Source organism: Podarcis liolepis (assembly GCF_965112155.1).
Source record: "Podarcis liolepis genome assembly, chromosome: 3".
In the NCBI taxonomy this organism is placed as follows: Eukaryota; Metazoa; Chordata; class Lepidosauria; order Squamata; family Lacertidae; genus Podarcis; species Podarcis liolepis.
The window spans coordinates 18,054,292-18,075,779 of NC_139557.1; the positions used below are offsets into that span (position 1 = coordinate 18,054,292).

At 42.2% G+C, this 21,488-nt stretch overlaps 1 protein-coding gene and 1 long non-coding RNA gene across 11 annotated transcripts in view; one reads left to right on the top strand and one right to left on the bottom strand.

Moving 5' to 3' along the window:
* Positions 1–21,488, top strand: part of MACROD2 (mono-ADP ribosylhydrolase 2) — a 993,596-nt gene that overhangs the window by 387,904 nt on the left and 584,204 nt on the right. The window lies entirely within an intron of this gene.
* LOC310703436 lies at positions 184–8,840 on the bottom strand. Of its 2 annotated transcripts, none has more exons than XR_014524110.1 (4): positions 8,043–8,839; positions 6,365–6,400; positions 5,690–5,998; positions 184–329 (listed from the first exon to the last, which is right to left on the bottom strand). It is a non-coding gene; the product is annotated as an uncharacterized lncRNA (long non-coding RNA). The 2 variants fall into 2 exon arrangements; XR_014524111.1 differs by lacking the exon at positions 184–329 and adding an exon at positions 2,132–4,083 and having other exon boundaries at positions 4,259–5,998; positions 8,043–8,840.

Here is a 21,488-nt window from a genome sequence, read left to right on the forward strand (position 1 = left end):
GTTGTTAAAAGCAAATATAGTTGGCTTTACCCGGGAGCTCTAACAATACTAGTTATCGGAGAATGATCACAAGCTGACTTACTGTTCTATGGTCTAAAATTAATGTAGAAATGGATAGCTCCATTCTTTGTTTTGTTTTTTAAATCATTTTTATTGATTTTCCAATCCAATAAAAACAGCCAATCAACATATCTGCATCATAATCCAATTAAAAACAATAAACTAAAATAAAAAAGCGATAAAATTGTAGTCCAAATTGTAGTTATTAATTTTTCCGGGCTCCCCATAGTCTGGACCTCTGAAGCATATCTCCAAATCTTCATTCCTGCCTGAAAAAATATATATTTACAAATAAAGCTGTATTCGATGGATGAAAGGACATATGATTTTTGACATGACTGAGAATTGCATAGACAGGGACCGAGAACTTTAAAGTGTTACTATCAGAAGGCAGAAAATATGAAAACATTCTTTGTTTTTGACACAGTAATGATTACCAACAGGGGTCAACAACCTTTTCAGCAGGGGGCCAGACTATATTTTTTGGGGAGAAATGAACGAATTCCTATGCCCCACAAATAACCCAGAGATGCATTTTAAATAAAAGCACACATTCTACTCATGTAGAAGCATGCTGATTCCTGGACCGTCCACAGGCCAGATTTAGAAGGCAGTTGGGCCGGATTCAGCCCCCGGGCCTTAGTTTGCCTACCCCTATTAAACAAGTACTAGGGGACAACTGGATGACTCAGTCACTTCCAGTTCCAAAATTCATCTGATATATGCCTGTACATTAGCCTTTAAATGTTCTGGAATCTGATAAGATTGGTTGAGTTGGAATTGTTGGAATTGTAATTCCCTAGCATATATAACATGTTTAGTAGTAAATAAGTTTTAAAAAATAAATTTAGAATCCTCTACAGTTCTCAGTTTTAATCCTTAGAGCTGTTCACATTTCAATACTTGTGATTTTTTTTGGTTACCCTTCACCATTGAACAATGTTCTTTGAATGTTTCAAGACAGTTTCCAAACATCTTCTGTTCATTTACCCCAACATTTGGCTTCACGTTTTTAAATGACAAACTTCATTCCCAAACCACCATGCTAATTTCATCTGTCGAAAATGAGTATAGACAAAATCCTTTAAAGAGACTCATTGCTTAGTATGAGAGAGGAGGCCTCTTTAAATCACACGTAAACCTGGAAGGCCAAATACTTTCTGGACTAAATTATTGCTGGTAAGGATGTTTATCTAATAGACTGTGTCTAAACCCATTTTGATAATACTTTTACTTGGTTCAGTTCATTGTATTTACTTAGCAGATTCAATCCTGTTTTGCTAACTGAAGTTAGAAATCCCAGCTAAAGCATGTCATTTTGCTAACAGCTTTCTTTCTGAGATAAACAACAATAATATGTTCCTTCCCACCTTAATGTTCACCTTCTGAAACTGCTTATCCTACAATCATGTGTGTTTCCTCTGGGGCTCCTTTCCAATCTCTTTTTGTGGTTGAGTAAATTTGTTCCAAGTTCTCCCTTATTTGAAATATACTCAACAATATTAGAAGAGCATTGATACTAGCTAACTGTAGATTGCCAAAGTTTCTTGAAGCACCTTTTCTGAATCGCACATATGAAATGAACTTTAAATGGAAGGAGACTAAATTATCCAATTCAAATGAAGCCTTCAACTATATGCCTAGAATCTTTGTACTTTCCAAGTACAAATATACCCACCCAATCCTGTACAACTGATAACTTTAAAGGAAAAAATGTTAGGTTTTTTTAAATAAATAATTAAATAAATAAATAAATAAATAAATAAATAAATAAATAAATAAATAAATAAATAGGTTTTATAGCTTTCTTGTTCGGAATACTTACCTGGAATAGTACCTATTAAAGTTAAATAAAACAGGAGGGAGTTCGACTCCTTTCAAGTAAAATATTGATTAGAAGAGTCACCACAGGATAGGAAATGTAGCAGAATTGAATATTTCAGAGACTAGAATTTCTGTGATAATTTCCCAATAGAAATGAACTGAATTGTTGTTGTTGTTGTTGTTGTTGTTGTTGTTGTTGTTGTATGAGCTTGCTGCTTTTAGAGAACTAAGGAAGCAATGCAGAAATGTTGAAATCAATGAGTATCTGGTTTGCCCTTTCATATATCTTTTTCTTGGACAGACATCTATAGGCGCAAATATACAGGATTTCAGCTATGCTATACTCTTTTCCTACAGTCTTTTATTGTAACTCAAAATGTATGCACAGTCTCTTGTATCAGCCAAATATGGGCTAATTGAAAATCTAATCTTAATTAGTTTTTTTGTTTCTCTTGTGCATTACAGCTGTATACTATCATCCCCCCCCCATTATAATACGGCAACATAAAACTAGCACCCACAATTTCATTATATCATGGCAAACAAACACAGTAAATAAATATACTTCAGTTTATTTTAAAGTTGTTAACAGATAGCCTGCTTACCCTATGGTTTTTTTTTATAGATTCTTTGTTCAGTTTTGGGGGTGGGTGGGGGAAATATCAAGCCAAAGGGTGATATCTGATTGTGGCATTGTGCCTGCACAACAGACTGCTCCCCTACCTCTCCCGCCCACTGCTGACCCTCTAAATCTACTCCTGAGTATTGGTGACTCTTTGGAACAGAGCGGGTAGGGACAGAGGATGCCAAATATTATGGGGAAGTTCCATCACGTCTGATGAAAAAATGTTGGATCACATTCCAAATTGATTATGTTTGCTTTCTTTAATGAGACTGTGACGTTTGCCTCCTAGGATGGGTCATAAGGAGAGGGTTAAAATAGGTGTGATGTGATTAGCCAGTGAGAATGCAAGGGGGGAATAAAAGTTAGAGTGGGAGGTTTTGAAAGTTAGTTGAGGTTTGGGAGTTGAGGTTGAGGTTTGGGAGTTGAAGAAGGAAGAGGGAGGAATAGGCAGTGGGTTGGTCGAGTTGTATTGTGAGAGAGTGAGAGGAATTGTTAGGTGGAGTCAGATAGACAGTTGGAAGAATCAGTTTGGAGTTGTTAGGAACTAAGAATAAGAAACTGACAAGAGAAAAATTAACTGAAACCATAAGCTTGTTCCTGCATTTAAAAATAAACTTGATTATTTGTTTATGTTAACAACTGACTGGACTCCGTGTGTCCCCGTGAGATATGGGGTGGTGGCAGCGGAAAAAGCAATTGCAGTGGCGGCACAGGGTCAATAGACCGTCAAACGTCTGGGGGCCCTGTGTGTGATCGCCACAGAGACTATGTTGCATCGCGTAAAAATATATTTTGCTACATTTGCGTGCTCTTCTTTTTTAAAAAAGGTTTCACAAGAACCTCTAGCACTAGGAAGGTGAGGAGAGGGCAGCTAAGATCACAATGAATCTTGAATCTTCCTTTAAAAAATAGTAATAAAGGATTTCAAAATTGAAGGATTTTTTTGGTTCCTTTCCCCCTTTTTATAGAGTTTGCACAAAATTTTTCCCCTTCAGCCCAAAGGTGAGGAATCTGTGACTCTCCAGATGTTGTTGGACTAATTCCCAATATCCTTAGCCATTGGCTTGGCTGTTTGGGGCTGATGGGAATTGGAGACCCAATAACACCTGAAGAGCCATCGATTCCCCATCTCTGAATTAAAGGCTGGAGGAGTGAAATATGATCTAGACCCAGATGGCTGCCAAGATACTGACCAGAGAGCAGGGGACAGATAACTTCGGTGGCATTACTTAACACCCACAACTGATTTCCCCCTCTGTTTGATATGCATAGCAGGGAAGCACACAACCTCTAAAATAAGAATCAAGAACTCGTGGCCCCTTCAGATGTTGTTGTCACCCCAGTGCCCAGCAGTCCCATCCAACATGGCCAGTGGTCAGGGGTGGAGGGAGCTTAGTCCAGCAACTTCTGGAGAACTACAGGTTCTCCTAGTTTGTGAGGGGAAAGTGTTTCTGAAGCTCACAAAATGTCAGTAGAACTGGGCACGAGGTGCAGATTTGTCACTTATCTTTCACTTGAGAGGTAATATCCAAGAGGTGTCCTTGACACTTGCATAAGCAACACTTCATACATAACTAATAGCCAGTGGCGTAGCGTGGGTTGTCAGCACCCGGGGCAAGGCAAGTAATTTGCGCCCCCTAACCCGTGGATTTGCGCCCCCTAACCCGTGGATTTGCGCCCCCTAACCCTAACCCCCAGATGTTGTGCACGGTGCGGCCGGCCCCCCCTGCACCCCCCACGCTACGCCACTGCTAATAGCCATGCATCCAGTACTTGGGGGACAAATGTCACTCTCCCAAACCATAAAATATTGCACCTTGGGTGCTGGAAAAAGGCGATATAGCCCCACAACAGAAGCACAAGTTCTGGGGAAGGCAAATGCATTGTGCACTACAAAGGATAAACAGCTGAACGTACACAAACAATTGATTTTGTGGAAAGGCTACTCTAGTGCAGAATCTAAAGTCTGTGGGCAATTTCACCCCCCCCCCCCTTGGGTTTGGCAAGGCATTTCCCATTATATTTGACCTTACTTGATTTTATAGAAAATGTTTTTTGAGAGCTTTGTTATATGTTGAAGTGACTCTAGCTCCAACTTTTAACACCCTTTCCCAATTAAGATGTTCTGGCCTTCAACTTAAATATCTCTTCTCAGCTGCTGCCAATTGATTTCTCCCCTGGTAATGCTTCTGACTGAAAATCTAGCAGGGAAAAAACCAACAATTTAATTTCTCCCCTCCCCCCCCACCCTTTTTTAAGCTAACTTGTTTTTCAATACAAAGTAGGCATGCTATTAGGGAACGGCATTTTCCCTGTGCTTATTGGGATTGCCAGGTTTTCTTATTGGTACCCACTCCTATGCTTATAAAAGAAGCACAACCATCAGAGAAGCGCAGCAGACCAGTAGTGGAGCTGCAGTTTGCTCCATTACCCTGTGGGTAGTTGTCTATGTTTTTGCTTCTCTTCATTCATGGCTTGGCAAAGGAGGGGACAGCTTCCTTGATCAGCGTGCTGTATTTCCATGGAGGAAGGGGTTTCACAACCTCTATTGCCAGCACAGAAGCTGGAAGAGGAGGAACAAATCTCTCTCTCCACACTGTCAGCCCACACACTCACCTGAATGAGATTCCTGATTGCTCATGGTGACCAGGTGGTAAGTGATTGTATTCCAGGCTACTTTAACAGTAGCTTGGTTTGCAAACCTCAGGTGGTAATAATGTTCATCCCCATAGAGCAGCCTTTTTCAACCACATATGTTCTTGGACTACAACTCCCATCATTCCTCACCAGCATGGCCAGTGGTGAACAATGATGGGAGCTGTAGTCCAACAACACTTAGGGACCCAGTGTTGAGAAAGGCTGCCATAGAATGAACTGTTTGTGATTTCTGGGTGAGGGAAAAGCTGTTGTGAAAGGCTCAGATGGAGATAAAGCCATTTCCCTTCTCATCAGCTGGCTGTTTTAGACCCTCTTTCTGCTTCACCATTGTGCCTTCAAGCTGCAGGTCACATTTAATGGCCAAATCACCTTTAATGGCACATATTTAGGAGTGAGACAAAAGACCAGTTCATGCATGCAACAGAGGGAGAGTAAAATCCTAACGTATATGGTTGCTCATTTTGTGTTATGGCTTGGGTCTAAAAATGCCTGAGCAAGGCTCATGCAGTGGGGGTTTCTCACTCACTCCTCCCCACTGCAACCCCCTGAAAAGCCATTTCTGAGAATCTCCAGCATGCAATGTGATGTGGTTGGGCAGCTCTAAAGAGAGGGGCTTGTGGAAACTGGACTTGACACAAGAAGAATCCAGACAACATCATGGCAGAGGCCCATCTATATGTTGCAACTGGTTCAAAGTTGGAGGACAACAAAGGTAAGCTTATTGGTTGCACATGGGAAGAGTTCATTAAGAGTCAAACTTTGGGTGAAATGCACTCTTCTCACATTCCTGCTCATTATAAACTATGAGGCTTTTGATAAAATGGCAGGATGCTAAAAACAACATGTGCTGCCTTTCTAGTATTTGTGATACCATCTTTTTATGTTTTGTGTTTTATGTAAACCTAGTAGAAATGCAAAGTCATTATTATACAAAATATTTTTTTTAAAGATGAAACTTGCCCTTTTCCTGACTTTGTTAACTCGTGTGCATTGAGATCTTTCTTTTTAATATGATGCGTATTGCTATTGCAGTGTTTTTAAAATTGCTGCTGCTAGTGTCACTTGTATAGTCTTAGGTAATGGTTCGCTAGGCACAGTCTGTTGCTTCTCAGGCCAGGATGCTTGAGATGAATTTTAATCCCGAAATGTAGAACTCCTACTGTATAAGGTCATTAAACATTATCAACAGCTCATTACCTTGAAAAGAGATCTCCTCAAGAAGTCAACAGGAACCTGTGTAATATGAGAAATATAGAAGACTGAATTTTGAGGAGAGGGATAAATTCATTTGAATAACTTGTACTCCTTTGGCAAATGTTCTGATTTGAACATCTTAGTTTTGTTTCTCCATCCTATAGAGATTAGTTAGGCAGATTAGTTTAATAGTGACATCTTGAAGGGCATCCAGAAAAAGTATGTTAATTAACTCCTCAAGAAGTCTGGAGCGTGACAACACGAGAACGGGCCTTTTCTGCAGTGGCCCCCTGTCTGTGCAAAGCTCTCCTCAGGGAGGTTCGTCTGGCACCTTCATTATACATCTTTAGGTTCCAGGTGAAAGTGTTCCTTTTTAACCAGGTCTTTGGTTGATCTGATTGACAACCAATGCCCTTTTAAAATGTGTTTGGGGGTGTGTGTTATTGGGTTGTTGTTGTTTGTATTTTTATATTGTGATCTTATCCTGTGAACTGCCCTGAAACCTGTGGGTATAGGGCGGTATACAAATTTAATTAATAACAACAATAATAATTTTAGATGGTTGTAACTTGCCCTGGGACCTGCTAGTGAAGGAGGGTAATAACATGAATAACATGAACGCAAGGGGTGATTTCTGGTTTTCCACTGTTCAGCAATATAGGGTGACACTGAAAAGAAGGAGAGGGCTGCTGTTGAGCTGCAATGAATCAATTTGTGAATTGTCGAAGACACACGGCCCTTTCCATAGCCTTTTGGTGTGTGGCAGTTGCAGCAGAGAGGCAGAGAGGTAGATTAGATAGCTAATGCTCAGTAGGTGCAGGAACAACAGAAGCTTGAATATAAAGGGATACATTTCATTTTACATACATGTAAAAAACTGAACATGGATTAAAAGCCATATAAGCAAACTTAGTAGTGTCAGTTGGGAGTAGTGTCAGTTGAGTGCTGGTGGTTGCTAGGTTGCGGAGGTCCTTGTGACACGCCCTTCATTGTGACACCTCCCTCTGCTGGCTCATTGGTCCTCTAGAGACATAGCGAACTCCTTTGGTTTGATCATTCAGCAAGTGAGAAAGAAAGTGGATGGAGATGTAAGTAGACTTTCTCATCAGCATCTGCATTCTGTGCTGATAATGCTCCATGACAGTCTTAGGGAACATTTAAAATAGGGAGGACTTAAAGAACAGCAGGACATCCCAGGATCAAATCAGAAACTGGGACAGCTTCTGTAAAGCTGGGACTGTCCCTGGGAATAGGGGCACTTAGGGGGTCTGTTATCTGGCCTTTGACACCAGAGAGTTGTATTTTCAAGACTCGCCCTGTTGACATCCAATGCCCTTGTGTGTGGGGGGGGGTATTGGTTGTATTTGTTTTTATTATGTATTTTGTATTTTTATATTGGGATCTTATCCTGTGAACTGCCCTGAAACCTGTGGTATAGGGTGGTATACAAATTTAATTAATAATAACAATAATTATAATTTAGATGGCTGTAACTTGCCCTGGGACCTGCAAGTTAAGGAGGGGAATAAAATTAATAAACACGCAAGGGGTGATTTCTGGTTTTCCACTGTTCAGCAATATAGGACCAAAGAGGCAGAGAGGTAGATTAGATAGCTAATGCTCAGTAGGTGCAGGAACAACGGAAGCTTGAATATAAAGGGATAAATTTCATTTTACATACTTGTAAAAAGCTGAACATGGATTAAAAGCCATATAAGCAAGCTTAGTAGTGTCAGTTGAGAGTAGTGTCAGTTCAAGTGCTGGTGGTTGCTAGGTTGTGGAGGTCCTTGTGACACGCCCTTCATTGTGACACCTCCCTCTGCTAGCTCATTGGTCACTAGAGCTCTAGAGCAGGGGTCAGCAACCTTTTTCAGTCATGGGCTGGTCCAAAGTCCCTCAGACCATGTGGTGGGCTGGACTATATTTTGAAAAAATATATGAATGAATTCCTTTGCCCCACAAATAACCCAGAGATGCATTTTAAATAAAAGGACACATTCTACTCATGTAAAAACACACTGATTCCCGGGCCGGATTGAGAAGGCGATTGGGCTGCATCCAGCCCCCAGGTCTTAGGTTGCCTACCCCTGCTCTGGAGGCTGTGGCGTTTGCCTCCTAGGATGGGTCATAAGGAAAGGGTTAAAATGGGTGTGATGTGATTGGCCAGTGAGAATGCAAGGGGGGAGTAAAAGTTAGAGTGGGAGGTTTTGAAAGTCAGTTGAGGTTTGGAAGGTGAAGAAGGAAGAGGGAGGGTTAGGTGTGGGTTGGTCGAGTTGTATTGTGAGAGAGTGAGAGGAATTGTTAGGTTGAGTCAGATAGATAGTTGGAATAATCAGTTTGGAATTGTTAGGAATTAAGATTAAGAAACTGACAAGAGAAAAATTAACTGAAACCATAAGCTTGTTCCTGCATTTAAAAATAAACTTGATTATTTGTTTATGTTAACAACTGATTGGACTCCGTGTGTCCCCGTGAGATATGGGGTGGTGGCAGCGGAAAAAGCAATCGCAGTGGCGCCACAGGGTCAATAGGCCGTCAAACGTCCGGGGGCCCTATGTGATCGCCACAGAGGCATATCAATCTCCTTTGGTTTGATCATTTAGCGAGTGAGAGGGAATGGATGGAGATGTAAGTAGACTTTCTCATCAGCATCTTCATTCTGTGCTGATAATGCTCCATGAGAGTCTTAGGGAACATTTAAAAGATTAAGATCAGGAATGATTTAAATGCTTCAGCCAGCCCTTCTGGGCATCTTTATGACTCCACCCACTGTTTTGTAGCAGTGAAGGGAAGTGACTATGGATTCTTCTTACACTTTCAGAAAAGGAAAACTAATAAGATGTCATGCCTTGGAAAAGGGCGTTCTTTTTGGGCTAGTGACATAAGAGTCACTTGATAACTGGCCATGGGAGCATTAAGCATGCCCTCTGGAGAGGGTAATATCTTGCTTGTCTTCCTCCCCTTCCTGCCTCCCAGGGCCCATCTTTCAAAGGACAGCCAAGGTACAAAACCCTTCAGCATGTTGATGTTTCTTCTATAGTAATATTAGCATGTGGTATTTGATGTTTCCCTTTTAAATGTCCCTTCTCCACACTAATCAAACCCACCTCTTTCAATGAGATGATGAGAATTGTCTTAAAATATCCCAAGGGTGCTATTCTGGCTAGAGTATTCAAGCACTCTCTTCACAGGATACCCATTATGATATGCCTAGGAAAGTGAATTTATCTTGAGCTTTGAGTCGTGAATGCCCAAACCAGTTTAGGGATGTAGATCAGGAGAGTACTGTGAGTCCCATTTCTCAAATTTTAACAGGCCTTCTCTGCAGTGGCTCCCCGTCTGTGGAATGCTCTCCCCAGGTAAGTTCGCCTGGTGCCTTCATTATACACCTTTAGGCTCCAGACAAAAACGTTCCCTTTTAACCAGGCCTTTGGTCTATCTGATTGACACCCAATGCCCTTTTAAAATGTGTTGGGGGGAGTTATTGGGTTGTTTTTATATGTTTTGTGGTTTTGGTTTTGTTATGTGAACTGCCCTGAGACCTCTGGGTATAGGGCAGAATATAAATTCGATCAATCAATCAATCAATAAACTAACTAACTAACTAACTAACTAACTAACTAACTAACTGTGTTAGCAAAATAATAATAATAATAAGAAGAAGAAGTTCATTTTTACAGATTGGTGTACAGATTTTTACGGATTGGTGATCCTCCAATCCGTAATTCAGAAAAGGCCACCACGCAGTGGCAGATCATTGGTTTGAATGCAGAATGTCACAAGGATGATCCCCTGTATCTTCAGATAGGGCTGAAAACCTGGGGAACCACTGCTAGTCAATATACGTAATACTGAGACAGATGACAGGCTTCTAGTGTCCTATGGTAATAAATGAAATGTGGACTTGCATTCCCTTTCTTTCTTCTGTTATGACTTTGATCTCTGTCTTCGTTTGTCACTCATCATTGATGTCCAAATCCGTAAACCATTCCTAGTGCTTTCCTTTCAGACCATTGTTCTGCTTCTGGATTGGATTGAATATTGGCAAACTATGGTGCATGCTAGGAAACAGATAGGGGAACTATCTGAGACAGTAAGGGGTGAGGGAGGGAGCATGAGAGCCTGTGACTCATTTATAATTCTCTAAACCAAGAATGGCCAATGTGGTTCCCTCCAGAGGTTGTTCGACTCCCATTAGTGCCAGCCAGCATAGCCAATGATCAGGAGTGATGGAGGACCCCAGATTGGCTGCCCCTGATTTAAGAACATTTGTCTCATTGAGATGCTATTTTTGGCTGCAGCTCCTTGATAACGACAGGAATGTATAATTCTGTTTGCTTAAGCAAAGATAGTCTGCAGGTGCTTTGATAAAAGAAAAGAAAGAAAAGAAAGTCACCAGTGCATCATTAAATAGTCCCCCCCCCCAAAAAAAAATTCCAACATGGGATTGTTATACATGATAGTGTAGACTATATTTTAAGGCTGTATCTTTTCATTTGTGTAGGTACCTGCTAAGCAATATGATACTTCTTTCTTCTCGGCTCCAGCTAAGTTAAATGTACTGTGGTGTCCTTAATTTTGCCTCTTTACCCTTAAGCAATCATTTCCATTATTTTGGGCTTTGTAATTTTGTGTAATAGAAATATGTTGCAACGGTACTCACACAATTTGGCTTTTTATCATGATGGATTGTAATGGGGATTATTATCTCAAATGTATAGTTCAATGGAGGTCGTGTAGCTTTAGTTGTTAGTGGTAGGCTAGCATGCCCTTTCCATTCAATTATCAATGCCGACAATTACTTGGCAATGTCTCTGTCTCATGATTATTATATTTTGCTTTGCTAGAATAAGATGGTCTCCCCTACTCTAATCAAATCAATAAAAAATACAATGAAGTTATTTACTGTTGAGGGAGCCCTTTTTTTGTATGTGGTTGCTTCGAGGAAATGTGTGATGAAAATTAAAATTGAAAATCCTATTTGAAGGAAGATTATGCAAAGCAATGCCAACTTAAAACTGCAGTGGGGATCAAAGAGGTATGAGGGGGAGCAAAAAGGGGCAGGAGAATTTAGAGCCAAAGTTTTCCCTAAAAGAAGGTGAGGAAGAAGAGTTTGGATTTGATATCCCGCTTTATCACTACCCGAAGGAGTCTCAAAGCGGCTAACAATCTCCTTTCCCTTCCTCCCCCACAACAAACACTCTGTGAGGCTGAGAGACTTCAGGGAAGTGTGACTAGTCCAAGGTCACCCAGCAGCTGCATGTGGAGGAGCGGAGACGTGAACCTGGTTCCCCAGATTACGAGACTACTGCTCTTAACCACTACACCACACTGGCTCTCACACAGGACTTGTAGCTGCTGGCCAAAGTGCTAGTGGAAGTTGTTTCCAGTCTACTGGGAAAATCTTGTAAGGAAGGACAGTAAAAGCCTGTGAATATCAGGCCCAGAGCCAGATTTTTGGGCACCCTGGGCAGGCTGCCCATGTTGGTCTCTCATCAGTGCTGACCTTATTCTTGAAGAGTCCTGTCTTTAAGAAGCTAGGAAGCTGTCTTATACCTAGTTGAGAGCACTGGTCCATCTGACTCAGTTTGTCTACACCAGGGGTTGTCAACCTGGTCCATACCGCCCACTAGCGGCCGTTTCAGGATTCTAGGTGGGCAGCAGGGGGTTCTACGGCACAAGCTGAATCCTCCTTCCATTGAGCACTGGTGGGCGGTAAGGAAATTTTACCATCAAGAAAGATGCATTAGTGGGAGGTAGGGATAAAAAGGTTGACTACCCCTGGTCTACACCATGGTGCCCTACAGATGTTATTGGGCCGTTGGTCATAGATGGAAACTGAAGTCCAGAATCTCTGGAGGGCATCCTGTTGGCTATGCTGATCAGCTGTGGCTCTCTAGCATTTTAGTCAGGGGTCTTTCCCAGCACTGCCCCAAGATGGTGGGGATAGAATCTGTAACTGTATGTCTGCAAAGCACTTGCATTGTGTTTAACCTATGATCATTGCCTTAATCAATATAGGAGATGTGGGAATGGCTCTGAGATAGAAGTAGGGAGGTGACTGGGCAAAATAAGTTGAAAAGTGCTGTGTAAAACATTCATCAAAGAGAATGCATACTACTTGATGCTGAACCATTGTGCATATCATGTAGTTTAGATAAATCTCTTGATTCCTTCTGTGTGGCTCACAATAATCATCGTCCAATACCAGACTGAGGGTCTTCTCGGTAGTGGCGCCCGCCCTGTGGAACACCCTCCCATCAGATGTCAAGGAAATAAGCAACTATCCTATTTTTAAAAGACAACTGAAGGCAGTGTTTAGGGAAGTTTTTAATATTTAATGCTGTATTGTTTTTAATACTCAACTGGGAGCTGCCCAGAGTGGCTGGGGAAACTTAGCCAGATGGGTGGGGTATAAATAAAATAATAATAATAATAATAATTAATAATAATACTTTCCAATATTCTCACCCTCTTCAGTTGTTTCCAACATTCGGGGTACCTTTAGTTAGTCTTGAGGTAAAGTTCTGAAACCTGTAATTTCAGAAACCAAAGAATATGTGTTTCAAGGTGTATGTTTGTTTTCTTAGCACCTAGCAGTTAAGTGCTTTACACTGTCAATAATCTTCCTAGAGCTGATGGGTGTGTTTGACAAGTATATAAAAAAGAGCATCAAACATTTAGTTCATGAGTAAAGTGAGAGTTTTGCAAAGACATCTGATTCACAGACAGTATTGAAAACTACAAATATATTACCCAGGAAGGTGATGAACAATATTCAAAGCTGATGTGTGGGAATGTGTTTCATAAAAGCCTTACCAGCCTCAACAAATTATTTAAATTAAACAGTGGAATGGGGACATACCTCAGTGCTTTACTTAAAAGCTGTCTTGAATGTTATAGTACAAATGAAGTGGAAGGGTAATATATACATAGTTCTAATAAATAAAAGCAGAATTGTATAGTGTATATCGAAATATCAGCTACACAGTTCTTACATTAGGTGTATGGATCCCAAGAGACCTGTTCTCTTTTCAGTATGGTTTGTCTTGCTGAAGTGATTCTGTCAAGATTAAAATGAGAAGTGGCCTTGTTTTTAATATATAGAGAGCGTACATACCGTATTTTTCGCCCCATAAGATGCACTTTTTCCCCTCCAAAAATGAAGGGGAAATCGGGGTGCGTCTTATGGGGCGAATGCCTGCAAGCCTCGCACGCCCGGCAGGAGGTCCCACCGGGTGCGCGAGGCTTGGGGCGGCAGCCTGTCGCCCGAAGCACGGGGAGCCCTCTGGAGGGCTCCCCCTGCTTCGGGCGAGTGTCTGCAAGCCTCGCGCACCCGGCAGGAGGTCCCACCGGGTGCGCGAGGCTTGGGGCGGCAGCGGACTGCTTGCGCGCACCTAGAAGCTTGGGGCGCGCTGAGCTCAGCACGCCCCAAGCTTCTAGGTGCGCGCAAGCAGTCCGCTGCCGCCCCAAGCCTCGCGCACCCGGCGGGACCTCCTGCCGGGTGCGGGAGGCTTGGGGCGGCAGCGGACTGCTTGCCGGCATGCAGAAGCTTGGGGCGCGCTGAGCTCAGCACGCCCCAAGCTTCTAGGTGCGCACAAGCAGTCCGCTGCCGCCCCAAGCCTCCCGCACCCGGCAGGAGGTCCTGCCGGGTGCGGGAGGCTTGGGGCGGCAGCGGACTGCTTGCCGGCATGCAGAAGCTTGGGGCGCGCTGAGCTCAGCTTGCCCCAAGCTTCTGGATTAGCGCAGGAGTCCGCTAGCCCTGGGAGAGGCGCCCGGCTCTCCCACGCTAGCGGAGACCTTGCCGGCACGCAGAAGCTTGGGGCGCGCTGAGCTCCGCACGCCCCAAGCTCCTGGTGTAGCGCAGCGCACCTGGGGGGGAAATAAAATTTTTTTCCTTTATTTCCCCCCCTAAAATCTAGGTGCGTCTTATGGGCCGGTGCGTCTTATGGGGCGAAAAATACGGTATTCTAGGCTGGTTTAATTGAGTTTATTTTTGTGGTGTGTGTTTAATATCTGCATTCTAGTTCACTAGAATTACAGTTTATTTTCCAAATTCCATAAAAGTGAGCTGGTCAAGACAGCACATGATGTTCATATGCATACCACACCATTGAGTTGTAAAGATTTAAGTATGGCTGCAGCTCACAGTGGAAACCAGCCACACCTCTCTGTGTGGGTGGAAGCCCTATGACCCTCTACCCTAGTTTGACTATTATATTGAAATTTGCCTTTTTAAATGGGCAGAATTGTTTGCCAAACGAGTTGAATAATTTTGTAACTGTTTGGGTTGGATCCAAATGTGCCTTTCCATGAATGGGGGAAAGCCTTTTCATTTCTAAAACATCTTAGCATAAAGCGGATAGAAGATGGAGGAAGTCTTATGCAGGTGACAAGGGAGTGATATTTTTGCCAGTTCTCTGCAACATCCATGCTACCTTCCACAACTCAGTCCTTTGGAGCAGATTTTTTTGCAGTTGTAGAGGGAAGGAGTAGCTGAGACCTGAGTGTTCTGACCATGTTCTGAAGAGAACTTTTGATCCCATTCTTTATTGTGTCAAGCAATGTGTAACATTGTTGTTGTTTAGTCGTTTAGTTATGTCCGACTCTTTGTGACCCCATGGACCAGAGCACGCCAGGCACGCCTGTCTTCCACTGCCTCCCGCAGTTTGGTCAAACTCATGCTGGTAACTTCGAGAACACTGTCCAACCATCTCGTCCTCTGTCGTCCCCTTCTCCTTGTGCCCTCCATCTTTCCCAACATCAGGGTCTTTTCCAGGGAGTCTTCTCTTCTCATGAGGTGGCCAAAGTATTGGAGCCTCAGCTTCAGGATCTGTCCTTCCAGTGAGCACTCAGGGCTGATTTCCTTCAGAATGGAGAGGTTTGTTCTTCTTGCAGTCCATGGGACTCTCAAGAGTCTCCTCCAGCACCATAATTCAAAAGCATCAATTCTTCGGCGATCAGCCTTCTTTATGGTCCAGCTCTCAGTTCCATACATCACTACTGGGAAAACCATAGCTTTTACTATGCGGACCTTTGTTGGCAAGGTGATGTCTCTGCTTTTTAAGATGCTGTCTAAGTTTGTCATTGCTTTTCTTCCAAGAAGCAGGCGCCTTCCAGGAGTTGTTAGGAGACCCCTATTCACCTAGCAGAAATACAATTCTCATGAGTTTCCAGGGAAGAGGGATTGACTGTTAAAATACCGCAGCTCTGTAAAGTGAAAAGGGGTCTCCAGCAACTCTCAGCATCCTTAGCAAACTACAGTTCCCATGATTATTTGTTGGAGGGTGTGGTGGGAGCCCAGACTGCTTGAAGTGACATTATTCTGCTTTAAATGAACAGTATAGTGCAGATGGGGCCTGACTAAGAGCGGCTCAACTCAGACTTGGACCTTTCCAAGCCCTTCCTCAAGACGCCTGTAGCTTTTGCATTCAGAACATGTCCAGCACCACTGAGGTCCATAACAAACACAATTGTCAAAGGCAAATGAATGTTTTTGAAAGGATTAAACATATGCCAAAACAAAGCAAAGAAACAAAACACACACCAGTTTTCTGGAAAAACTCATATCTTCATTAGAAGAGATGGACAACAGACAACTGCACCTTGACAGATTTTCCATCTTATTCTAATTTTTGCCACATGTCGTCTTGTAAAGGTGTCAGGAAACAAAAGAAACCAAAGCTAGGAGATCATCTGTTCAATAAACCTATTAAAAATGAAACACTGTATGACTTTTTTAAGGCAATTTTATAGTTTTCTCTTTTATTTAATGCTATGCCAATCAAAAAAAGATTTTACCATTACAGGATAAATAAAGCATTTTATATCTATATTACTGTGTTACTTGGTTTGAGGTTTGCTGCAGCGTTAAGTCTATAAAATTGGCAGATTACTTCATAAAAGTATTTTATAGTCTTAAACATTTTAATGCTGTTTACAATATGTTTTTGAAAGATCAATCGTGCATACAATTATGCTATCAAGTTCTTAAACCTAGTATAAAATTTAAACAAACAGCATTGAAGTTGCACTAAAATTGGTGAAGTCAAAGCAGCTTGTAAAATTACAAACTGAGTCCATTAAGTAGCTATACATATATAGGTTGACACTTTGTTCCCTTTCATTCCCTGTTCAGCAATGAATACAATTAATAAATGCACTAAACAATGCTGTGGAGTTTTTTTAAAAGGAGAATTTGGTGGTTTTAAAAGGTAGGCATGTTTAGAAACATATTAAAAAGTTAATGCCTTTTAAAGCATTAACCAGTCAGCCAATATAGGCCAACAGTTTGTGTAAACACCTTTATGTTTAATCCCACAAAGTCGTTCATTCCCCACCCACCCCCTTTTTTAGCAATGAAATGGATATTATTATTATTATTATTATTATTATTATTATTATTATTAGGAAGTCTAGGACTCCCCAGGCCGGGACCAGAATATTACCTCCCCCATTGATATGACTCTCACTAGATACTTCATTTCTGAGGTAATTCCTTGTTGTTGTTTAGTCATCCAGTCGTGTCCGACTCTTCGTGACCCCATGGACCAGAGCATTCGAGGCACTCCTGTCTTCCACTGCCTCCCGCAGTTTGGTCAGATTCATGCTGGTAGCTTCGAGAACACTGTCCAACCATCTCGTCCTCTGTCGTCCCCTTCTCCTTTTGCCCTCAATCTTCCCCAACATCAGGGTTTTTCCCAGGGAGTCTTCTCTTCTCATGAGGTGGCCAAAGTACTGGAGCCTCAGCTTCAGGATCTGTCCTTCCAGTGAGCACTCAGGGCTGATTTCCTTAAGAATGGATAGGTTTGATCATCTTGCAGTCCATGGGACTCTCAAGAGTCTCCTCCAGCACCATAATTCAAAAGCATCAATTCTTCGGTGATCAGCCTTCTTTATGGTCCAGCTCTCACTTCCATACATCACTACTGGGAAAACCATAGCTTTAATTATACGGACCTTTGTCTGCAAGGTGATATCTCTGCTTTTTAAGATGCTGTCTAGGTTTGTCATTGCTTTTCTCCCAAGAAGCAGGCGTCTTTTAATTTCGTGACTGCTGTCACCATCTGCAGTGATGATGGTGTCCAAGAAAGTAAAATCTCTTACTGCCTCTATTTCTTCCCCTTCTATTTCCAGGAGGTGAGTATTAGAGACAGGGCCTTTTCAGATGTGGTAACCAAATTGGAGCAGCCTCCCAGAAATACGATGCCTGACCGCATTACTGCTCAGCATTCTGTGAACAGCATAGGCTGCCTTCGTTCAGCAGGGTTTAAAAAACACAGACATCCTGATTGAATAGTCTTTTTCACCTGGTTTTAATACCTATTTTAAACTTAAATGCTATTTTGTTGTTTCTTCCTCGCAAGCCACCTAGATTATATAACAGAAAGGGTAGAAATGATTGGAACAGCAGCAACAAAATAAGCAATTTGTATGTGCATGGTTTTTTTAAAAGTGTGTTTTTCTGTAGAAATGGCATTTAGAATTTTCATGTCACCCAACTGATGGATATGTTATGTTGTGCAGAGACTTTCCTGTTGAGGTCTTAAGTTTTTTAATTACTCAATATGAGAAATATGATTTGGCCAGAGGGAGTGAAACAGAGAAAGAGAGACTTGCATCCGACTAGCTATTAGAGGGCATTGGTGTTAAGTGATGAAGAGAACTTCAGTCCCCCGAAGATCAATAATTAATTGGTTAATTGGAATCTAAAATAATATTACAGCTTTCAGCATTTAATTAAATTATTAAACTCTTACTCATGATTGTACAAGATTAGTGTTTGTAAAGCTTGATGAAGACGTACTATTTGCAGGTAGTTTGTGGTTATTAGAACCCATTATACTTGACATAAAAGTACAATTCTAGATAGTCTTCAGAAACCTTCATTGTATCAGAAGGACTCTTCTGGCTATTCTGGTATGCTGAGTGCGGGCAGTGGTTGATTATTATCCAATTCATATTTACCAGAGTGTTTGAGTTCTTTTTGAGCCTTGATTGGAGGGGTGCATTATCAGCGCTCACTGTATAGTTTATCATGCCTCACTTCTTAATTATCTTTGTATGCAAGACTAAATGGGTAACGCGGATAAGAAGAATGCCCCTCTCTAGTGATCAGCCACAACAATGCAAATTATTTTTAGACCCACAGTCATCAGATCACTATTTTGAAACTGGTTGCAAGAAGCAAGGTGAAGAACTCAACAGTAAGCTGTTTCTAACAATTCTGCAAGACTGTACTAGGAAGAGGTTTAAATAAGCATTCTGTTGTACTTACTCTGCACTAGCAAATCCCTAAAATATTCATTATAGATTATGCCGCACTATGGTAGCTTGCTTTACAAATCAAAACAAGGATTTTGACCCAGCTGCCGTGCTTCAAGCATCCTTGAGAATTCACAGCTACACACTAAAGCTGCGGAAGAAGCTTTGGGTAAGATGTGAATTGAGGTGGAGCAGGTCAATTCACAATTCATCTAAAAATCCCCGAGCCTATTTATAAAGCAAGTTGAGAGACTTAGATTCCCACCGCCATGGCCCTCTTCTGTTCCGTGTTTGTTGCAGAGGGATGCCTCTGCAGGGGGAAAGGAATTAATGTGCAGCTAGAGTATAGCTAGCTGGAAATGCTTAGTGGAAATATATCTGAAAGACGGGGATTAGGAGTACCTATGATCACAGGAGAGCATTTATGGCGTATGTGTAAAAGCCCACACCACCAGTGGCAGTACGATCTTACTGTACAGTACAGCCTACTCCATTTAAGGGCTAACTACATGTGATACACTAATACATATGATACAGAAATGATGGCTTTAAAGAAAATAAAAGCAGCTTTAGAAGGAAGGCATTTGGAGTGGAGAAACAGTGGGGGACTTAACCCTTTCCTTGCTTGCCACACCAATTCTCCAGTTTGTCCTTCACTTGATTTTCCTTTTCCAAGGCTCTAAACACATAGTAATAATGGATGCACAGCCCTAGCTTGCACATGTGTGCTCTGTTAGATTTGTATATCTATTGAAAACTGTAATTTCCAGCCTGTTGTTCAGAATGCCATTCTGAGGCAAAGCTTGGAAACTAATGAAAAAGAGATCCTTGCAGTTGATGAAGAATAAATCATGCTGAAATATTCATTTTTTCCCCTCTTTCCACTGATCAGTTTAAGAGCTTAGGCATGGGCTCATTTAACACAATTTTAAAAATTGCACCAGGTAATCAGTGGGGTTGTTTCCTGCATTTGAATGATAAAATCAATAGGTGTTAGAGAATAATAAATCACATTTCTTTTTAACTAACTGTGGTATAAATAATTCACAGTGAATTATATATTTAGTTCCATGCACCCTGACAAGGTAGTAAATCTAGAAGATATCAGTGTGGTTTTTCGCTTAATGTTGAGTGGTTATAGATTTGCTCATATTTTTTACAGGGTTCTTTTAATTACATATGCTGTGGTATTTACGTTATTTTAATAGATTTATTTTCCTGTATCCTACCATGTAGGTCTTCAGGGCAGATTACAAATATGTTAGAGAAAGTTTGAATAAAGTTAAGAAGCAAGGTAGGCTTTTGTCTGTAGAAAACAACCTCAGTCTCCCTCGCACTGTTCCTGATGTACCGTATTTTTCCGTGTATAAGACGCCCCCATGTATAAGAGGCCCCCTACTTTTGGGGACCCCAAATTTAGAAAATGGGCATATGCACTATCAGTGTATAAGATGCCCCCAGATTTTTAACCTTATTTTAAAGTCAAAAAACCTAGTCTTATACACAGTATTTTCAAGTTCTGGCTGTCTTTTCCCTCAGGGATAGAGCATAGAGTAAAGAGACGCACTCTGCACATCAAGGGTGGGGAACATTTTTTGTCTTATTATGGGGTGCACTTCACCCTGACTCAATGTCACCTGCTTGCCTTGTTGTTGTTGTTTAGTCGTTTAGTCATGTCCGACTCTTCGTGACCCCATGGACCAGAGCACGCCAGGCACTCCTGTCTTCCACTGCCTCCCGCAGTTTGGTCAAACTCATGTTGGTATCTTCGAGAACACTGTCCAACCATCTCGTCCTCTGTCGTCCCCCTCTCCTTGTGCCCTCCATCTTTCCCAACATCAGGGTCTTTTCCAGGGAGTCTTCTCTTCTCATGAGGTGGCCAAAGTATTGGAGCCTCAGCTTCAGGATCTGTCCTTCCAGTGAGCACTCAGGGCTGATTTCCTTCAGAATGGAGAGGTTTGATCTTCTTGCAGTCCATGGGGCTCTCAAGAGTCAGGGGTCCCTTACTCCTTCTCTTCACCTCTTTAGCCCAAAGGTCTAAAGAAGGCTCCTAACCATGTTCAACTGAACACAGTTAGAAATCCCCTTCAAGCTCAAGATGTGAAGGTCAGAGAGGAACTCTTGTGCATGCCCCCTGCCTCTCTACACACTTTCGTTACCCCGCCAGGCAAACACATGAAGGCTTTAGTGTCATGGCCTGGTCAAGTCAGAATGACACCAAGGGCTGGTTTTCAGAAGACCCTGCAAAGGGCTTCAGTGGGATACCTAATCCAGGGCTTCCTAGTGCTGAGGTTCCTGGGAAGAGGGCGCAAGTGGGAGGATGTTTTCTTCTACCTGTTCTCACCCCTGCCGGTCACCATGGCATGAACGGCAAGCCCCACCTTCCTCTCCACAGCTGTCAGAGTCCACCTCTGATGCTTCCAAGGTACCCATTGCTCCACCCACACCACTGCCAGAGTTCCCAGACAGGAGGGGGCTGCTCCACATGCCTCATCTCCCTCACATGTCCTGTAGATGTCAATGGAGGCACAGACAAATGGAGCAGGTTCAGCCCTCCAGGCAGAGTGTTAAATTTGGAGCAGAATCATCTGCCATGCTAGGTTGTACCTGCCCCATTGGGTGCAAGAGGTGTGTCATTGTTTGCTGGATTAGCCATTTCACCTGTGGTACCTTTGTGTAACTGTGCCTTTGAGTAGATATGGGTATTGCCTGTTCTGAGATATTGTCTCAGAATGTGGAGGTTCAGCTATAGGCATGGAGAAAGCCACCGTCAAGCAGATAAGGCATATACATACACCTGGCTCTCATTCTGTTCTTCCACCTTCAGGTGCAGATTTTTCAGGTCACAGGGTGTTGCAGCAGG